This window comes from Sturnira hondurensis, unplaced genomic scaffold, assembly GCF_014824575.4.
Source record: "Sturnira hondurensis isolate 20B ecotype Veracruz unplaced genomic scaffold, ASM1482457v3 Scaffold0017436, whole genome shotgun sequence".
Classification (NCBI taxonomy): domain Eukaryota; kingdom Metazoa; phylum Chordata; class Mammalia; order Chiroptera; family Phyllostomidae; genus Sturnira; species Sturnira hondurensis.
This window is the reverse complement of record NW_028090067.1, coordinates 16784227-16801286: the sequence shown is the minus strand read 5'-3', so window position 1 is coordinate 16801286 and position 17060 is coordinate 16784227. Positions and strand designations below refer to the sequence as shown.

The 17060-nt window shown below is 59.4% G+C and overlaps 2 long non-coding RNA genes across 2 annotated transcripts; one reads left to right on the top strand and one right to left on the bottom strand.

Annotated features, from left to right (window-relative positions):
* Positions 1-2836: 2836 nt before the first annotated feature.
* On the top strand, positions 2837-16696 carry LOC119002385 (uncharacterized). Its single transcript, XR_005069729.1, has 3 exons — positions 2837-6265; positions 10887-10894; positions 16684-16696. It is a non-coding gene; the product is annotated as an uncharacterized LOC119002385 (long non-coding RNA).
* LOC119002386 (uncharacterized) lies at positions 9109-10354 on the bottom strand. Its single transcript, XR_005069730.1, has 2 exons — positions 10116-10354; positions 9109-9943 (listed from the first exon to the last, which is right to left on the bottom strand). It is a non-coding gene; the product is annotated as an uncharacterized LOC119002386 (long non-coding RNA).
* Positions 16697-17060: the final 364 nt, after the last annotated feature.

The following is a 17060-nucleotide window of genomic DNA, read 5'->3' as shown; positions in this document are numbered from 1 at the left end:
CCTTGGCACAGATGCCAGAGGTGGTTATTGTCATTCCTCCTCATCATTTTGCCAACTACTTCTGGGGGCAGGGCCGATGGCACACTGAGGGGGCCTTCACACCCTCACACCCTTACACCAGACTCATCAGGGAAGTGTCTTATGTGCAGAGTCCTGGGCTGGGTCTCAGACCTGCTGGATCCAGGTCTCTGGGGAAGGGGGATCTTGAACGCTATGTTTGCACAAAGCTCCTTGCACAGTTTCAGTGCTGTCTTTGATGGCTCTCGGTGTCAGAGGCTCAGAGTGCACAGAGTCTGTGCATGCTTGGGTGGATGAACTAACAGTCCCTGCCCCTGGGCCTCACCATGAGGAGGAGCCAAAGGTCAGGAAGGCTTCCTGGAGGAAGCAACACTCAGCTGAGTCCTAAAGGAGGTGCTGGTGGTACCTAGGCCATGAAGAAGGGCAGGTGAGGCAGCCAGAGGGCAAGGTGGTGCAGCCAGTGAGGGGTACAAGGTACAGTCAAGAAATCACTGTGACAGTGTGGGTGGGGGGGACAGATAGTGGGGTCAGCGACTGGGTGATGAGGTTACCGTGCAAGTCCTAGTGGGGCACAGGGAAAATGGCCACCATTGCCAGAGTCACAGGTGAGAGAGGTCACAGGTGAGAGGGGTCAACGAGAGCCTCAGAGGGAGGTGTGAGCACCTTTTTCAAAATGAGTCAGATTCTAGGGGCTGAAATTCGGGTGAGAACATCCACCCACTTCTAGGAGGCTAACCAGGGCTGGTCCTCAGACCCTCGAGCTCCAAGCTTGCTGCTCCTCCTTTTCCCCTGCTGTGACCCTGAGTTTGTCCAGGCAGGCAGTCCTCCTCTCACCTGGCCTGGCCCTGCCACTGAAAACTCTGTGAGCCAGAAAAGCCTAACCCCCCAACCCCATATTCCTGGGGATGTGCTGCCACCCAGTGGCCATTGTGAGAAACAGGGGACACCAGAGCTACAGTAGTTCTCCCTGCTTTCCACTACTATCCTGGTTACTGCCCCGCCCAGCTCAGGGGCTGGCTGGAGAGATACGGAGGGCATGGGTGAGGCTGGATTTGCCCGTGATGCTCTGTGATGCTCTGTGTAGGACGTGCCTGCCATTCGGCGCAGCTGTGGCCCCAGCGCAAGGCCTGACTCACTGCTGGCTTTGCAGCCCCTGTAAAGGTCAAGAAACCACGGGTCTGTGGGTGGAATTCGGCTCAATTAACCATCAGCACAGAGATCTAGAGCGTGGGCTTTCTGGGCATCTGCTTTGTGCCAGGCCCCTTGCCGGGGTGCCTCTGTTCATTGTCACCTGTGAACCTCGCCACAGCCTTTAGTCGGGGACTAGTGGTTCACGCATTTATTCATTCAATAAATAGTGTCGAGCACACACTCTGTGCAGGCCATGAGAACACACCAGAGAACGAGGCAAAATGAGGTCTGGCCCTGACACCGGTGGGAGTGGCAGGCAATGAACCTCAGTAACACCTCCCGCTTCAGAGCATCAGGTGGGGCCCCAAATCTGAAGGGGAGCCCAGTGGGAGGAGGCACAACTGTGGACGCGTGGGGAGCGGTGGTGGGCTGGACTCAAAGGCAGCTGTGTGCCCACAGGAGCATCATTTGATGGCTCCGAGTCCTGGTCTCTGTGGCTAAGGATGGCTGCCATGGAGATCAGTGATAGTTTTCAAGTTAAGTCAGACCAAGACACCCCCTGCTCAGACCCCTCCGGAGTCTTCCTGCCACACACAGAACCAGCCCGGGGGCCTCATGGGCCCCACTGCTCCTCCCGCACAAGGTCCACCCCTCGTCCCCTTGCACATCCTGGCCACTGGGACACGTCCTGGAGTTTCCACCTCAGGGCCTTTGCAGCTCCCTTGGCCCGCAGTGTTCTTCCCCCAGGTCTGCTCATGCCCTCACGTCGCCGCCTCAGGGAAGCACTCCTGGGCACCCAGCTCAAGGACGCCCCTGGCTCCTCTCTTTCAGATACCTGCTCGCTCCGAGGGGCTCACAGCACAGTTTGGGAGTTCGCATTTGTTTGCTTGTTAACCAGCTTTACATCTGTCTCCCCACCAGACTATGAGTTCCCCGGGGGGCAGGATCCTGGGGGGGTCACACCACTGTCACAACAAAGCACAGTGCAGGGCGTGCAGGAGCAGGAGGTACATTCCTAAGAATGAACGAATGCCTTTGATGGAGCCTTGGACCCACTGCCCTTGGGGTGCAGGGCAGGCAGCGTTCCCCTCTCTTCTCAACTGCCTCTGGGGCTGCCTCTGACCAGAGGTGGGAGGTGGACTTCCATGGGGCCCCTGGTTCCCCCACCCACCTCCAAAGCAGCTCTATTCCTGGCTTTGCTTGGCATGTAATGGGCTGACCCCTGACCTCTTCTCCCCCTCGCCTGGTGCTCGGCGGGGGTTAGGTCAGTGATGAAAGCTGGTGGCAGCCTGGGGCAGGGGAGGTGGGAGGGAGAGGCACAGTGCCTGATTGTTCCGGCATCTGCGGAGGGACCAGCTCTTGGCTCTCACTCTCTCTCGCCCTCTGCTGCTTACTGTCGCTCTCTGTCATCCTCCCTCTTTCTCTGTCTCGGGCAGGGGTTCTCCAGCTCAAGGGGGACCTTAGTGACAGGGCAGGTGCTGGGGCACCCCCAGAGATCAGGAACCCGACTCGGGGCTGGGAAGCCTGGCAGGACCTCGCATTGGAAAGAGCCCACCGAGTTGGGAAGGACGGGTGGGAACTGGAAGCCCCGAGGCCTCCCTGGCCCTCTCTGAGCCTCCTCCGGTGAGGGATGGAGTCTGGAGATGCTGAGAGCCGTCACGTGTGGAGCAGACGAGACTGCCTTCTTCCTCTTCTTCCTCTGACCAGCCAGGCCCCCGCCTTCTGTATCCATATGTGTCAGCTGCTCTGTTCGGTCCTGCCGGTCTGGCTGTCCATCTTGGACCGATGACCACCACGCCGGCCTCTGACTCAAGCTTCATGCTAAGCCCTGATGTTCAGTGGGGCAAGGCCCCTTCCTTGTCCTTCTTTGGGAGCCTCTGTCCCTCTGAGTGCTGTGCCCGTTCTCACGGCTTTTAGAATCTCTGGGCAGGCTCCACCCAAAGCCTGTGGGGTTGATCAGGACCGAATCGAATCTAGATGTTAACTTAGGAAACACTGACTCTACTGTGCAAGTCAGTAGCTCTCTCACTGCATTTATTTAGTCTCCCTTTACATTTTATTAAGGAAAATTTCAAATGTACAAAATTGAGAGAGGAGGATAACGCAGCTCGTTTTCAGGCCTGCCTGCCCCTCCTCCAATCCCAGCATCCGCTGTTTCAATGCAGACCTTTGGGATCTTCTTCCATGTCTTCCAATAATGTTTCCCGTAAACATTACTTTTTGTCTCCAAATCATTACAGATTGACGGGAAGTGGCCACCATAGTACAGAGGGGTCCCACGTACCCTCCAGTGGTGACGTCTCTCATCACCATAGCACAGTACAGAAGCCAGGAAGCCGATGCTGGTGCCGCCTGGGGGCCGAGTTTGGCCGTCACTAGTCCTACATGCATGCATGTGTTCATTCATTCGTGTGCGTGTGCGCTCCGTCCACCTCCTCACCTGTGTGGTCTCTGTCATCACCACAGTCCAGTTGCAGCGCAGCGGCGCCCACCCCCTGCCTCTCCCCTCCACAGCCCACCACCACTGATGGGTCCCCTCTCTCTGGACCTCTGTCACATGGAGGACAGAACAGGAACAAAACACACAGCATGTTGCCTTGGGAGACGGGCTCTTTTCATCCACGCGATTTCTTCAGGTTCCTTCCAGGCCATTGCGTGTATCGGCGGTTCCTTCTCGTTGCTGAGTGGTTTTGGACGGTCCGGATGCACTGATTTTTCTAGCCGTTCACTCACTGAAGAGCATGCGGGTAGTTTCCAGTTTCTGACTATTCCACATAAAGCCTCTACACACACTCACCTGCACATCCTCGCGTGAATGCGAGTCCTTGTTTCTCTAAATAAACGCCCGCAAGTGTGCCTGCTGGGTCACATGGCAAGTGTGCGTTTCGGTGTTTAAGAAGCTGCCTGTTTTCCGGAACGGTTGTTCCTCCGTGTGCTTTAGGCTTTTCTCTGTAGACCTTCTGTTTGATTTCATTTTTTGGTATTATTGTAAAGGAGGGTTTTTTAAATTATGCTCTGGTGTTTATAAGTGTGATTTTTGTGGAGATATCATTTACACACCATAAGACCCGTCCTGTGAAAGTGCACGACCCCGGGGTTTTCAGCATATTCCGGAGGTCGTGCATCCTCGTCCTCGGGCTCTAACTCCAACACTTCCTCACCACACTGAAAAGAGACCTCCGCCTCCGCAGCCACCCCCAGTCCCTCCTTCTCTCCAGCCCCCAGCTGCTGGTAATTTCCTTTGTCTCTAGGGATTTGCCCCTTCCAGGTATTTCGCAAAAATGGCATCATACATGTGGCCTTTGGGGTTCGACTTCCGTAGCATAGTATTTTCAGGTTTCATCCCCACGATGTAGCTGCAGTTTTTGATGTTGACATGCAAATGTCCAGCATCTGTCTCTGCTACATTGGCCACAGGTCCAATAATTTGCCTATAGATTGTTTTGGGTTTTCTATGTTGTATCATCTGCAAATGACGCCAGTTTTGCTCCTTCCTCTCCAACCCTTGTGCCTTGTTGCTGGTTTTCATGTCCCACGGTCGCCGCCTGGATCCCGGGTACGGGGTTAAAGAGACTCGGGCACCAGGGCAAACTCATCTTGTCCCGACTTTCAGGAATGTGTCTGTTGCCCGTTTAAGACCCATGTCTGTACTGGGTTTTGTAGATAATGTTGATCGGTTTAAGGAAGCTGCTTTCTATTCCAAGTTTTCGCAAACACTGTTTATCAAAAATAGGTGTGGAAATTTACCGCCAAAGCCAAGATGATCACATGATTTTTCTCCCTTCATTGATTAACAGGATAAATGGCATTAACAGATTTTCAAATGTGCAAATACATTACTAGGACAAAGCCGACTGTCTGAGGTCTGTCTCCTTTTTATTCATTGTTAATATTTTGAGGTTCCTGCATCGAATCTCACAAATGGCCCATGATGTCCCTCTGAATGCACTGTGTGAACGTGAAGGGCCGTCTCTGACCTAAAGTGACCCTCTGGATGCCTCTGTCCCTGTCGGTCTCTCAGGGTCCCTCTCCCGTCCTCCCCACACACCTCGTTTTGGCTTGGGGGGCGCTCCTACAGGCAGCAGGGCCTGGGGGGCACCACCAGGCCCCAGAGGCAGCCACAGAAGACGGGAGCTGGAGAACCCAGGCTACAGAGCTTTGGAGGGGCCCACAGAGCTGCGTCCTTGCCTCTGGGCCCCTGGTTGAAGAGGGCGACTTTAGAAGAAGCCCTTCCCCTCCTTTCTCCTTCTGGCGGTGGGGGCGTCCCTCCAAAGGAAGTGGCTAAACGGGGGCCAGGGTCAGGGGTTAATGGCCCCATTGTGCGGGGCTGACGGATGGGGGCTTGTCAGAGGCAGAGCATTTGCAGCCCCAGGGGGAGCCCTTCCCCTCCCCCTCCTCCTCTGAGGGAGGGCCCCTGCTGGCCTTTGATGACCGCTGGGGGCCACCTTCCCTGCTGTGGGGACTCCAGGCCAGCCTGTCTGGTGGGGTCTGGTCTGTGGAGGCCCAGAAGGCAGCCCCCAGCTCCCCAGCTCCACACCCACCCTATTCCCCACCACAGGCGGCCGCAGATCTCAGGCACCCACCCCCCGCTGCCCCTCGCCTGCCCTGCCCCTCTTGTGGAAGTCCTCAGAAACGATCTGAGGGCGCCCGACTCTCCCAGGCTGTGGACGGGAGGCCGGGTGTGACGGGTCACGGGCTCCTTGGGAGCAGGGGCCAGAGCAGGGCACAGCCTAGTCCTCTGACTTCCTGCTCAGACGTGTCCCAACTGGGGCCCGCCTGACCCTGAGATGGATCAGACGCCATCCTCCCTCCAGGGACCCACAGGCTGGAGGGGGGTGGGGGGAGCACGGGGACAGAGCAGCATAACGAGGTGTGGTCCACCCAGCGAGCACCAAGCACTGTGGGTGTCAGAGGGGAACCCCCAGGCCAGCGGGGAGGTGATGCTGGGGCCAACTCTAAAAAAGTGCTAAGTCAGATCAAAGCCGGTGGGGGTGGTAAGGAAAGGTGTTCCAGAGAGAACAGCGTATGCAAAGGCACGGAGTGAATCCCCGTGGTGCGTGTGAGCCCAGCAGGTCAGCGGTGGAAGATGAGGCCGAGCAGGGTGGCAGGGCCAGGTGTCTCACAGGCCATGCACGCGGGATGTTGGGACTCAGCCGTCTCTCTCTCTCTCTCTCTCTGGGGAGGAAGAAAGCTGAGAGGCGGGTTCTGGTCCTGCCTCCATCTGTCCATGTACTCACTCTTCAGCGATGCCCGGACAGGTCACCTCCTCAGCGACAGCCTCCCACAAGCAGACCCTGCACGGGGGCCCTGGGCTGTGGTCCCAGCCCCCAAGTGCGGCTGGAGGAACACAGACACGCCTCCACCTGAGCTTCTCTGCTGCCTTAATGTCACCAGGCTGGGGCGGGGCAGGTGCACACAGGCTGTTCCGAGTCCCAGAAGATTGACAACGACATGGGGGACAGAAACGAAAGAGAGAGGGTTTTAGGGTGAATGAGCAACAGGGGGTCTGCTTTCCACCGCAGCAGCGTCCATAGCAGCAGCGTCCACATCAGCTCCGAACAGCCTAACGGGGACTTCCTGTTGTTGGGGGGCGGGGGGCAACCTGCTCCAGTTGGATTTTCTGTGGTTTGTAGTCCAATGCACTCCTGATTCAAGCTCCTCACCTCACGCTGAAAACACACAAATACACCCCAAGATCCTGAACGTCCACATAAGAAGATTTTCCAGGGGAGCCCTGGCTGGTGTAGCTCAGTGGATTGAGCGCGGGCCTGCGAACCAGACGATCGCGGTTCGATTCCCAGTCAGGGCACATGCTTGGGTTGCAGGCCAGTTTCCTGCAGGGACCAGTTCCCTGCAGGGGATGCACAAGAAGCAACCATACACTGATGTTTCTTTCCTCTCTCCTTCCCTTCCCCTCTAAAAAGATAAATAAATAAAATAAAATAAAATAAAAGTTTAAAAAAAAAAGTAAAATTCTCAAACTTATAAAAAAAAAAAAAGAAGATTTTCCAGGGGAAATGGGACTTGCTTAAATACAGGATACACTCCATGCCTTCATTTTAAACAACTTTGGGATTTCAAAGTATTTATTGCAGAAATTTGGAAACGCCAAAAAAGACAAAGCACTCAAACTTTAAAATCAAAGTCCCACCACCCAGATACAACTAAGGTTGGCGTTCTTGTGTTTTCTTCCAGTTCTCCCTGTACTTTTAAAATGAAGTGGAGCTCACGGCACACAGTTTTTGCTTTCTATGAAAGTTATGCACACACTTTGCCCTGGTTTTTATTGAAGATTATACCAAAAACATTTCCTATGCCACTGAAATGCTTTATAAGTGCCATTTTTTAGTGGCTGTGTCACACTCCACCTCGGGAGCCTGCCTAGCTCGCTCACCCGGGCCCCTGCTGCTGAGCACCGAGGCGCTGGCCAGCGGTCCACTCTGTGACGGGCAGCAATCCCCACCTTTGTGCACAACTGTCTATTCTCACCCAGTGCGCTGTGACAGTGTCGTGTGACTGTGGCCTCCCTGTGGACCAGGTCGCTACAGCAGCGACCGACAAACCCCAAGGCTCATCCACCTCGCCCCCTCCAGCCCTGCCCACCCCTGCCCAGGCCCAGGCGCCTGCACCCCGGCCTCCTTCCCTGCCCTGGAGCAGCTCTCCCCACCCCCACCAAGCCCTGCCGCCCCCTAGTAACAGCTTTATCGAGATGTAACTCACATTCCATACAGTTCACATATTCGAGGTCCACAATTCAAAGTGTTTAGTGTGTTCATAGCACTGTACAACTATCCCCGAGATCATCCTGGAGCGTTTTTGTCACCCCAAGAAAGAAACTCTGTACCCCTCAGCCATCACCCCCACGGCCCACCCCCTGGCCCAGGCAACCACCGATTTACTTTCTGTCTCTCCAGAAGGACCCATTCTGGACACTGCAGACCCCACTTCTCTTGCCTGAGTTTCCCCACCTATAAAATGGGGATGCAATGGTGCCCCGCCATGGGGTTTCAGGGGCTCGAATAAGTAAAAACAAGGGCGGGCACAGGGTAAACGCAGTGAGACATCATTCTGCCACCCCCACGCCTTACCCCGTCCTCTGAGCCCATTTTGCCCAGACCTCTGTCCTGGCTCCAGGCCTCCTGGCACGTCCGCCCTGATGCCCCACAGGGCTCAGACTCAGGCCTCAGGGCCCAGGCCTGCCCTGCTGGGTCCCTCGTTCAGGAATGACCCTCCACCTTGTCAGCTAGGCCAGAAACCTAGGGTCGTCCTTGAGCCCCCTCCTCCTGTGCCTGCCCCCCACACCTGGCCCCGGGATCTGGACGTGTGCCCCGCCCCTCCCTCCAGGCTTCCTGCGCACGCTGCTCCCAGGTACCAGCGATGGAGCGTGACCACGTGCCAGACACCTAGTAAAGCCCCCACATGCATGTCCCCTCAGCGTCATGACACTCCCATGAGGCAGGTGCTGTGACCCTGTTTCATCGAAGGAGGACACAGAGGCCCAAGGCCCCATAGCTGGAGTCCGCCACTACCGAAGGGCACACTGCTGGCAGTGACTGGGCACATTTACCAAGTGCCTACTGTGTGCCAGGCACTGAGCCAGGTGCCGGGAAACCAGGAGTAACCCAGACTGACAGACCCAGCGCTCAAGAGCTCCCTAGAACTCAAATCTGACCCCTTTAAAATCCAGCGACCCCCCCCACACACACACACACACTGCCAGCAGGATCCAGAGCGTATACCTTCTCAGCTCACCCACCCGAGGTCCTTGGCAGCCCCCTCGCTGCCCTCTGCAGCCCACACCGCTTCTCCCCTCCACCCTCCCTGCCCCACTCTGCTCCAGCACACAGGCCTGGGGGGCCCCCACCCTGCCTTCACCTCCTACCCAGCCTGGCCTCCAACCCCAGCTCCTTTTCCATTGTATCTCTTAACTTCTTTGCCTGGTGAACTTCTACTTGTCTCTTGAGGCTACATCCATGGTCACCTCTTCCAAGAAGCCTTCCTTCCTCAACCTCCCAGCTGGGTGATGCGCTCTCCAGGCCCCCTGTCTTGCAGCACACGGGCTCTTTACTGATCTGTCTCTCCTCCCGGACTGTGGCTCCTGAGGGCAGGCCCAGGGTCTCATTCAACTACCTCGCCCCACCAGCCCCCACATCCCATCCCATCCATCACCAATCTAGCTCTCCTCCCCAGCCCTAGAACAGTGGTTACAGGTGAGCACCCCCTGCCAGCGCCATGCAGGTGCTCAGCGAGCAGTCGCTGTTCTCTCATGTTTCTGTAAATGCAGGGGCAGCGTCAGATGGAGGACTCTGTGAACACGTGGCGCACAGCCGCCGCTGGGCTCCCTGTGTCCAGGATTCCAGACAAAGGGGCTGGAGTTGCTGCGAGCTGCCCAAGCCCCCACCCCAGGGCTCCCAGTCTCTCAAGGGATGGGTGGGCAATGGCCTTGGAAAGCAATGACCAGAGCTAGAGTCATCTGGGAGAGCCCCAAGACCCGGCTGTGTAGCCTCTCTGTGCCTCAATTTCCCAGTCTGAAAAACAGCATCGCTAACCTGTCCTTGCCTGTCTTGCTGGGCTATTGTGAAGGAGGGGGGAGGGCAGTGGCCGGAGCCTGTCTCCCCAGAGAGCAGACATTTAAGTATCTCACTGGCTTCCCAACACTCCCATCGCGGACGCATCTGTTTCATTTTTGAACAGTTCCAGTAAAGCTGGGTTTGGACTTCCGCCGGAGACTCCAGCCATCTCGGCACTGCCCGCCCATCTGGGTGTATGCCGAGGGCTCTCTTCTTGGCGAGGTCTGGGGGAGAAGCACTGGGCTCGGTCCAGCTGCAGCACCCGCTAGCTGAGCCGCTGGGACTGGGGACACTTACCCCCGGGCCTCAGTCTCCACATCCAGAAAACGGGACGCCAGGCCCGCGGCGAAGACTGCTGTGCGGCTCTAGCGGGACAGTGGGTGGGGAGGTGTCTACCTGGTCTCAGTGCAGGGGCTGGCCGGGGGTGGGGGCTGGCAGGGAGCCGCCTCTCCCCGTCGCAGGGGACGCGAGGTAACCCAGGACGTCGCAATGAGCCCCAGCCACCCCGCCGCCGGGCCGGGGTGGAGGCAGGGGCTGCGGGGAACGGGGCCCCAAGATGGCCGCCGCGGGCGCCATGCCGAGCTGCGCCCAGAGCGCGCGCCAGAGCGAGGGCGCCACGGCCAGGCCAGGCCGCGGTCACTCCGCACAGCCCAGGGGTGCAGCGTGGGGCGGGAGGCGCCGGGGGGAGGGAGTTAGGGTGGGTGGGGGGCCGGGGAAGAGCCAGGGAGAGGGGCCGAGAGAGGAACAAAAGGTGCCTTTGTGGAGCGGGCAGGGAAGAGCGAGCGCATTACCCAATGCCCAGAAGCCATGTTGGTAACAAGAGAACCATTCTCTGCCTCGCTTGGAAAACAACTTGGAGCAGAGAGAGACGGAGAGATTTAACCCCATGGGCGCAGGAGCCCCAGGCCACTGGGGGCGGTGCGGGAGGAGAGGGCGCGCTGGGGGCCCTTAGGCGGAGCTGGGTGCCTTCCTGTGCACTGGGCCGGTTTGTGTCCATGGGACCAGAATCCCAACATGGCCGCCTGCCCGAGTCCCAGCCGCCTAAGGCCCCAGGGCCTGGAACCGTGGCGTCCACTGCCTGGGCATGACCCCACTTGCTCCACGCTCTGGGGCCTGGCCCACCAACCTGAAGGGGCCCTCTCTGGGTTCTCGCATCTCTGGCGTCAGGTCCTAGGGTCCCGGTTCCTGGGCCACCGAGCCTCCACCTGCCTGCTTTTGCAGACGGAGTGTATTGCCTCCTGAGGAGGTCCCTTCCGTCTTTGTAGTTTTGTCTGTTAGAACGTTTTTCCTAACATTTCATCAAATCTCTGTCATCTTCACCCAGCTTTCTCTCCTTCCCCCACCTCTTACCCACCAGCCCTAGTTCTCAGCCTCCTAGAGGCCATGTCTGATAATAAGGCCAAGATGCCAACAGAAGGCGCTGGGCTCCAGGCTCTTCACCATAGTCTCTGCACCACCCCAGCTGCCTCGGGCCAGCCTTGGGCGAACTGCCGCCCCTCTGCGGGTCTCTGCAGGTACTGCTTGTTCAAAAAGCCCCCAACTCGGGGCCACGCAGGGGAGGCGCGCCATGAACTGAAGGCAGTAGATTGCTCTCATTAGCAGAAGAAAGGTCCTTCCACTCTCCCTCCTTCCTTCCCTCCTTCCTTCCCTCCTTCCTTCCCTCCTTCCTTCTTTCTGTCCTTCCTTCCTCCTCCTTTCCTTCCTTCTCCTCTTCCCTTCTAACACACACAGGTTGAGCACTGGCCATGAGCCTGGCCCACCCCAGCTTTGGGGCTACAGCGGTGGACAGAACACTCCTGCCCTCAGGGAGCAGCTGTTCTTGTGAGGGACATGGATGAGTAAATAGACCCACAAATGGCAGGTGGCCACAAGCTCTGTGATGGCGGAGGAAACAGCAGGGTGAATGGAGAGAGTGACCCAAGGGGCGTTACCTTAGAAACAGTGGCCAGGAAAGTCCCCTGGCAGGGGTGTGACATTTCTTCAAGCTCTGAATGAAGAGAGGAGGTCTCTCTGGGGCAAGGCTCTCCGGTGTCCAGGCAGCACTGGCAAAGGCCCCCCGAGAGGGAACGTGCTGGGGGTCCGGCAACAGCCCGGAGGCCAGAGGGGAGTGAGGGGGAGGAGGTCCATGATGGGGAAACACTGGAGGGGCGCAGGTGTGAGGGGCCTGCAGGAGCCCGGAGCAGAGGACGGTGTGGTCCGATTTCAAAGAGGACTTTCCCGCTACTGTGCTCGAATGACCTGTAGGAGGTCAAGGGCGAGAGCTGGAGGCCCACCAGGACTTCCACCACAGCCCTCCAGACACTGAGCGCTCCCACCTTCCTTGTCCCTGGAAGCCACTCCCCCAGTTGCCCGCCCTTCAGCTGTGTAGTCCGCACCCCTACTGTGTGCAAAGAATGGGGCCCTGTTCCTTCAGGATAGGCAGGGTCCTAACGAGAGCCAGGTGGCTGTGGGCTGGTGCACGGTAGTGAGGTTCCCAGCACCTGAGGTGACCCCCCTCTAGTGGTCCCCCTGGCTGAAGGATGAAGCCCCTTCCTTGCCCCTTCAGGCATTTTTTAAGGCTTCACAAAGGGCTGTCGGGACATTCCCGCCTTCTCCCCAGCCCCACCAAACTGTGACATTGCCAGTGGCCCCAAAAAGCAGGGGAATCAATCGCTCAGAGGCCGCCTCCACCTCCAGCAGGCTACCCTCCCCCGGCCCCGATCCCCGCCCAGAGCCCCCCGTTTTCCTCATCTCTGAAACTGCATGCCCCTCCATGTTTTGGCAGGCGTGTGGGAAGAAGGCGCCTCATTCTTCTGGGAATGAAGAAGAATCCTCCGGGACGGAGGCTTGAGAGGCAAGGGCCGGCTCAAGGTCACTGGAAGGGAAGGGCGCTCCTCCCGGCCCAGGGCCTGGGCTTTCCCGCCCTCTGCGTGTTGCTGATGTCCCTGCAGGGCCTCCACTCAGCCCCGTCAAGGAAGAGGGGAGCAGGCAGGTGCCACAGATGAGAGCCAGGGCTCCAAGGGAGCTGCAGACAAGTGATGGCCAGTGGGCAGGAGGCTGCATGGCCCAGGACACAGGCAGGACAGGCCTAGGGGTTCCAACTGAACAGAGAGGAAATGTGCCCCTAACAGGCCCCAGCCCTGGGCCAGGCACCCTGACGCAGGTGAGAGAGACCCCTGGGTGCCTGGGTGCCCCCTCCCCCCACTGACTGGGGTCCTTGGGCGCCCCTGGCCTCACGGGCCTCTGCCTCCTTATCCCTTCTAGCTCTGTAGGGTGGGGGTGAGGATCAGGCGAGGTGAGGGTGTGCGGGCACTGGGGTGGGTGTGCAGTGCAGGGAGGGAAGGCCGTCAGGGCGATGGTGAACATGCAGGCATGGGGTTCCTGCCGGGTTCCAGGCCCTGGGCGCCACCCGCAGCACAACCTGACACAGTGGGTTTGTGCCGCAGGCAGCCCTGCAAAGGGGAAGAGAGAGCAGAGCGGGAAGAGAGAGGGAAAGAGGTGGAGGGGAGTGGGAGAGAGGTGGCCAGGGCCTGGGGCAGGGAAGGCTCGCTGGGGGAAGCAGTTGTAGCATCTGTATCACTGGGGATGGGTAGGTTGCGCACAAGCCAACAGGTGTGGGAGGACTTGCAGGCAAGGGACCAGCACAAGGAAAGGCACCGAGGAGGGAGCCAGCCTGGCAAGGAGGAAGGATGCCGTCACCCCCCTGGCTGGGCCAGGAGGCAGGGTCCAGGGCAGTCTGGAGTGGGAGGGAGCCTGGGTGGCTCCGGATCCTCCCAGGCCAGAGCCCCAGGTTCCACCTCCACCTCCCCAGCCTCAGGCTGAAAGCTCTTGGTTTCCACCTGCAGCCTCTCTGCAAGCCCTGCCCTGGCTCCCCCTCCCAGAGTCGCTGGCTGACTCCCTCAGGGCTGTGCCGCACCTCCCCTCTAGGAAGCGCTCTCTGAACCCCAGTCCAGTTGAGAATTCTTCCCCCAGGGGCAGTTCGTTCTGTCCCAAGTTGTGCCCATCTTACAGAGGAGGACCCAAGGCTCCAAGAAGTGTCTTCACCGACTGGCTGCACAGCTGGGGCCATAGCTGCAATTCTGACTGGGAGAGAGGCCTGGCCGTCTCAGCAATTCCATCACCTCCCCACCCCCAACCTGCACGCTGCACCAGGTGCCTTTCTCCTCCGATCCAGCACTGGGCATCGCCCCTACTTCAGGGAGGAGGACGCCGGAAGCGTAGCCCAGAGAAGGCTGGGACTCATCTGCCGCCGCACGCCAGGAGGGGGCTGAGTAGATTCTGAAGCCAGGAGTGGCCGGCCCAGCTCCTCCTGGTCTGACTGTGACACAGGGTGAGCGCGAAAGGACAAAGGCCAGGCCTGAGGCCGGTCAGCCAGAGCCCCGGCAGCAGGAGAGATAACCAGTGGGGATGGGGACCTCAGTGTGGCCAGGCCAGGGGGATTCGGGGGACAGGTGGCCAGTGGGTGGCAAGGCAGCAGACCTGAAATGGTGGCAGGAGCAGGAGGAGGAAGGGGAACTGGCCATGGACCTGAGAAGGGGCAGCTGGAGAGGTTGGCGGGCAGCTAGGAGAAGTGGGCCCCTGAGTTTCGTGGCACCCAGGTGCTGCCCCCAGGGGTTGTGCTGAAAGTGGGGGTCAGGAGGCGGTCACAGGGGTTGGGCCCCAGTGCAAAGTGCACTGGGGACAGTGCGGGTCACGCGGAAAGTCACCCAGTGTGGGCCCTGTGCCCTGGTCCACGTCACACACTTGCTGGGTGAGTGTAGGACGGAAGCCTCGAGGCCCTTCCACGAGACACGGTTGTCAGGCAGGAGAGTCACATGGAGGGCAGGCAGCCAGGCCACAGGGCCTTCCGGGGCCTCCCCGCCCCCGCCCTGCCCCTCAGGATCCTGCCGCAGCTCTTGGAAAACAACTAAGTAAATCAAGTGGAAACACAAAGCGGAAACACTGGGCCACCCAGTCCCTGCCGCTCCCCAGACCAGAACCCCCACCCCAGTGCCCACCCCCCGCGGAGAGGGCCCAGCCACAGAGGCACGCCAGCCCAGCATGGTCGGCCGTGGCAAGGCCCACGGGGCATGGGCATGGGTCCTGGGCTCCCAGCAGCTGGGCCTGCCTCCCCCTCTGGTCCCCCAGAGCCAGCCGCACCCTAAGGGGGTCTAGGGTGCCGAGCTTGAGCCCCTCCCTCCCTTTCTTCCCCTGCACCCTCTAGACTTGGGGCCAGGGCCAGGGGGATTCCAGGCCAGGCTCTGCCAGAGACCAGCTACTCGCTGTCCACCTCCGTGGGCCTCGGCTTCCGCATCTGTGAAATGGGAGCTACAGGCCCTGCCCATTCCCGCCCCACAGGCCTGGTGAACACAAGGAACCAGGAAGGACGGCACCACGTCCACGGGGACATGTTTGGTCCCCAGGTGGTCACTCTGCTTTCTACAGAGGAACTGCCTGCCAGCTCAGGAGAGTCAGCTCCATTCAGGGGACACCGACTACAGCTGGCAATGAGGGTCCCTAAGATGGTTCACTGTGACGGGTGGGGGCCCTTCCCTGCCTTCTCAGCCCCAGCCCCCCAAAGCCTCCCAGCCCCTCTGCTGTTGCCCCCAAAGCACTGCTCTTCAACAGGACCCCTCGGTGCACAAGACCGAGCTCAGCGGGCTCTCTTCCCAATTCGGGAGAAATGAGCGGCACCCACTGTACGCACATGGCGGGTGTGCGCCCTTATCCACCACCGTGCCCCCCGCCCCTGTCCCACGCCAGTAAGTGTGTGAGCTCCATGCAGGCAGGGCCTGTGTCTTCGTCACACTGGAGTCCCTGCCCCACACCCAGCACGGGGTCCAACAAAGAGCAGAGCTCAACCCGTGTGCTGGGCGGAGGTGCCTGTGGGGACGTACGTGAACGTGTGTGAACGTGCGCCAACCGAGGACGTGAGCCTCCGTATGAGCATGGAAAGAGCTTGGAGGGGAGCCGCAGCCGCATGGGCAGGGTCACAGTTTACGGCGAGGCTCCCCCATTTCCCACGCAGGGCCCCATCCTCCCCCAAGCCCAAGACCCCAGTTCCCCGGGCCCGCTTGGCCTGAGGGAGCACTCAGCTCCTCGCTAAGGGTTCAAGGGCAGCTCAGTCAAGTCCCTGCTGAGGAGCAACTGTACATTTGGGGGAGTGACAAGACAGGAATTTCGGGAGCACTGCTGGGGAGATGGCCTGATGGAAGGGGAAGAAGGGACGTGGCTAGAGAGAAAGTGGACAAATCACCCACCCTTCAGACCGAGGGGAGCAGACTCAATTCCAAGGAGGGGGCAGCGGATGTGAGCAACGTCTTGAAGGAAAAACGGTCTAGGCTGATGAGGAGGATGATAATTCACCACGGGGGTTGGGGGGATTAAGGAGACGATGAGTCAAAAATGACTCCGAGGTTTCACGCCTGGGTCGAGGGAGAACAGTGGGACCATTGATGGGCAGAGACCGACGGGGCGAGCAGCCGGGGGCTGCTTTGGGGGCAGGATGGCGACTCGGGTGTGGGGCACAGACTCACAGTGCTTTTGGCTGCAACCACCTCAGAGATCATCTGGGTCACACGAGAGGAAACAGAGGCGCCGTGAGGAGCAGCCATTTGGCTGGGATGCCACAGGGCTTGGTGTCAGGGCTGAGACTGGGGCGGGGTCCAGGCCAGGGTCAGTCCCTCACCTGAAACAAGGTGCGAGGCCTGTGCCAGGCTGGCCCAAGGCCCAACCCCCACCCTCGGGGTCCCCTGTGGGAGAGAGATGCCGGCCAGGAGTACGGCCTGACCGAGGGGCTCCCAAAGGGCATGCTGCGCACTCGGAGGCCCAGCCTACCCGGGGAGACAGGAGGAGGAACCGAGGAGTGATACTGTCCCAATGATCAGAGCAGGGCCCTCTTGCCAGGTGTGCTTCACGTAACCCTTGCACCCATCCTACAAGCTGGGTATCGTCGTTGTCCCCCATTGTGTCAGTGAAGCTGAGAAAGACCAAGTAGACTGTCCAGGCCTCACAGGCCAGATGATGCCCAAACTCGTGTCCTTCACCCCTGCCTCTTGGAGTCGGTGAGCTGGAGCTGAGGCCTGATGAAAGCCTAGGAGTTTCAAAGTGACAGGGAAGGAGGGGCGGCACCAGGCAGAGGGACCAACATGTATCAAGGCCCAGAAAGTCACTATTGGGGCCCCCCGTGTGGCTTTCCTCGACCCCCACCCTGCCCCCAAGCCCCTCACTTCATAGGACCCGCCTGCTGCACCCCCTCCTGGGGATCTGATGGACTCTAGCAAATGAGCTGGTGTTGGGGCGGAGTGGGGGCTTGTGCCCTGTCTGCAGGACACGTTGCACAGGCCTCCCCAGCCCAGTCCTGTCCCCACGCCCGTCTACCCA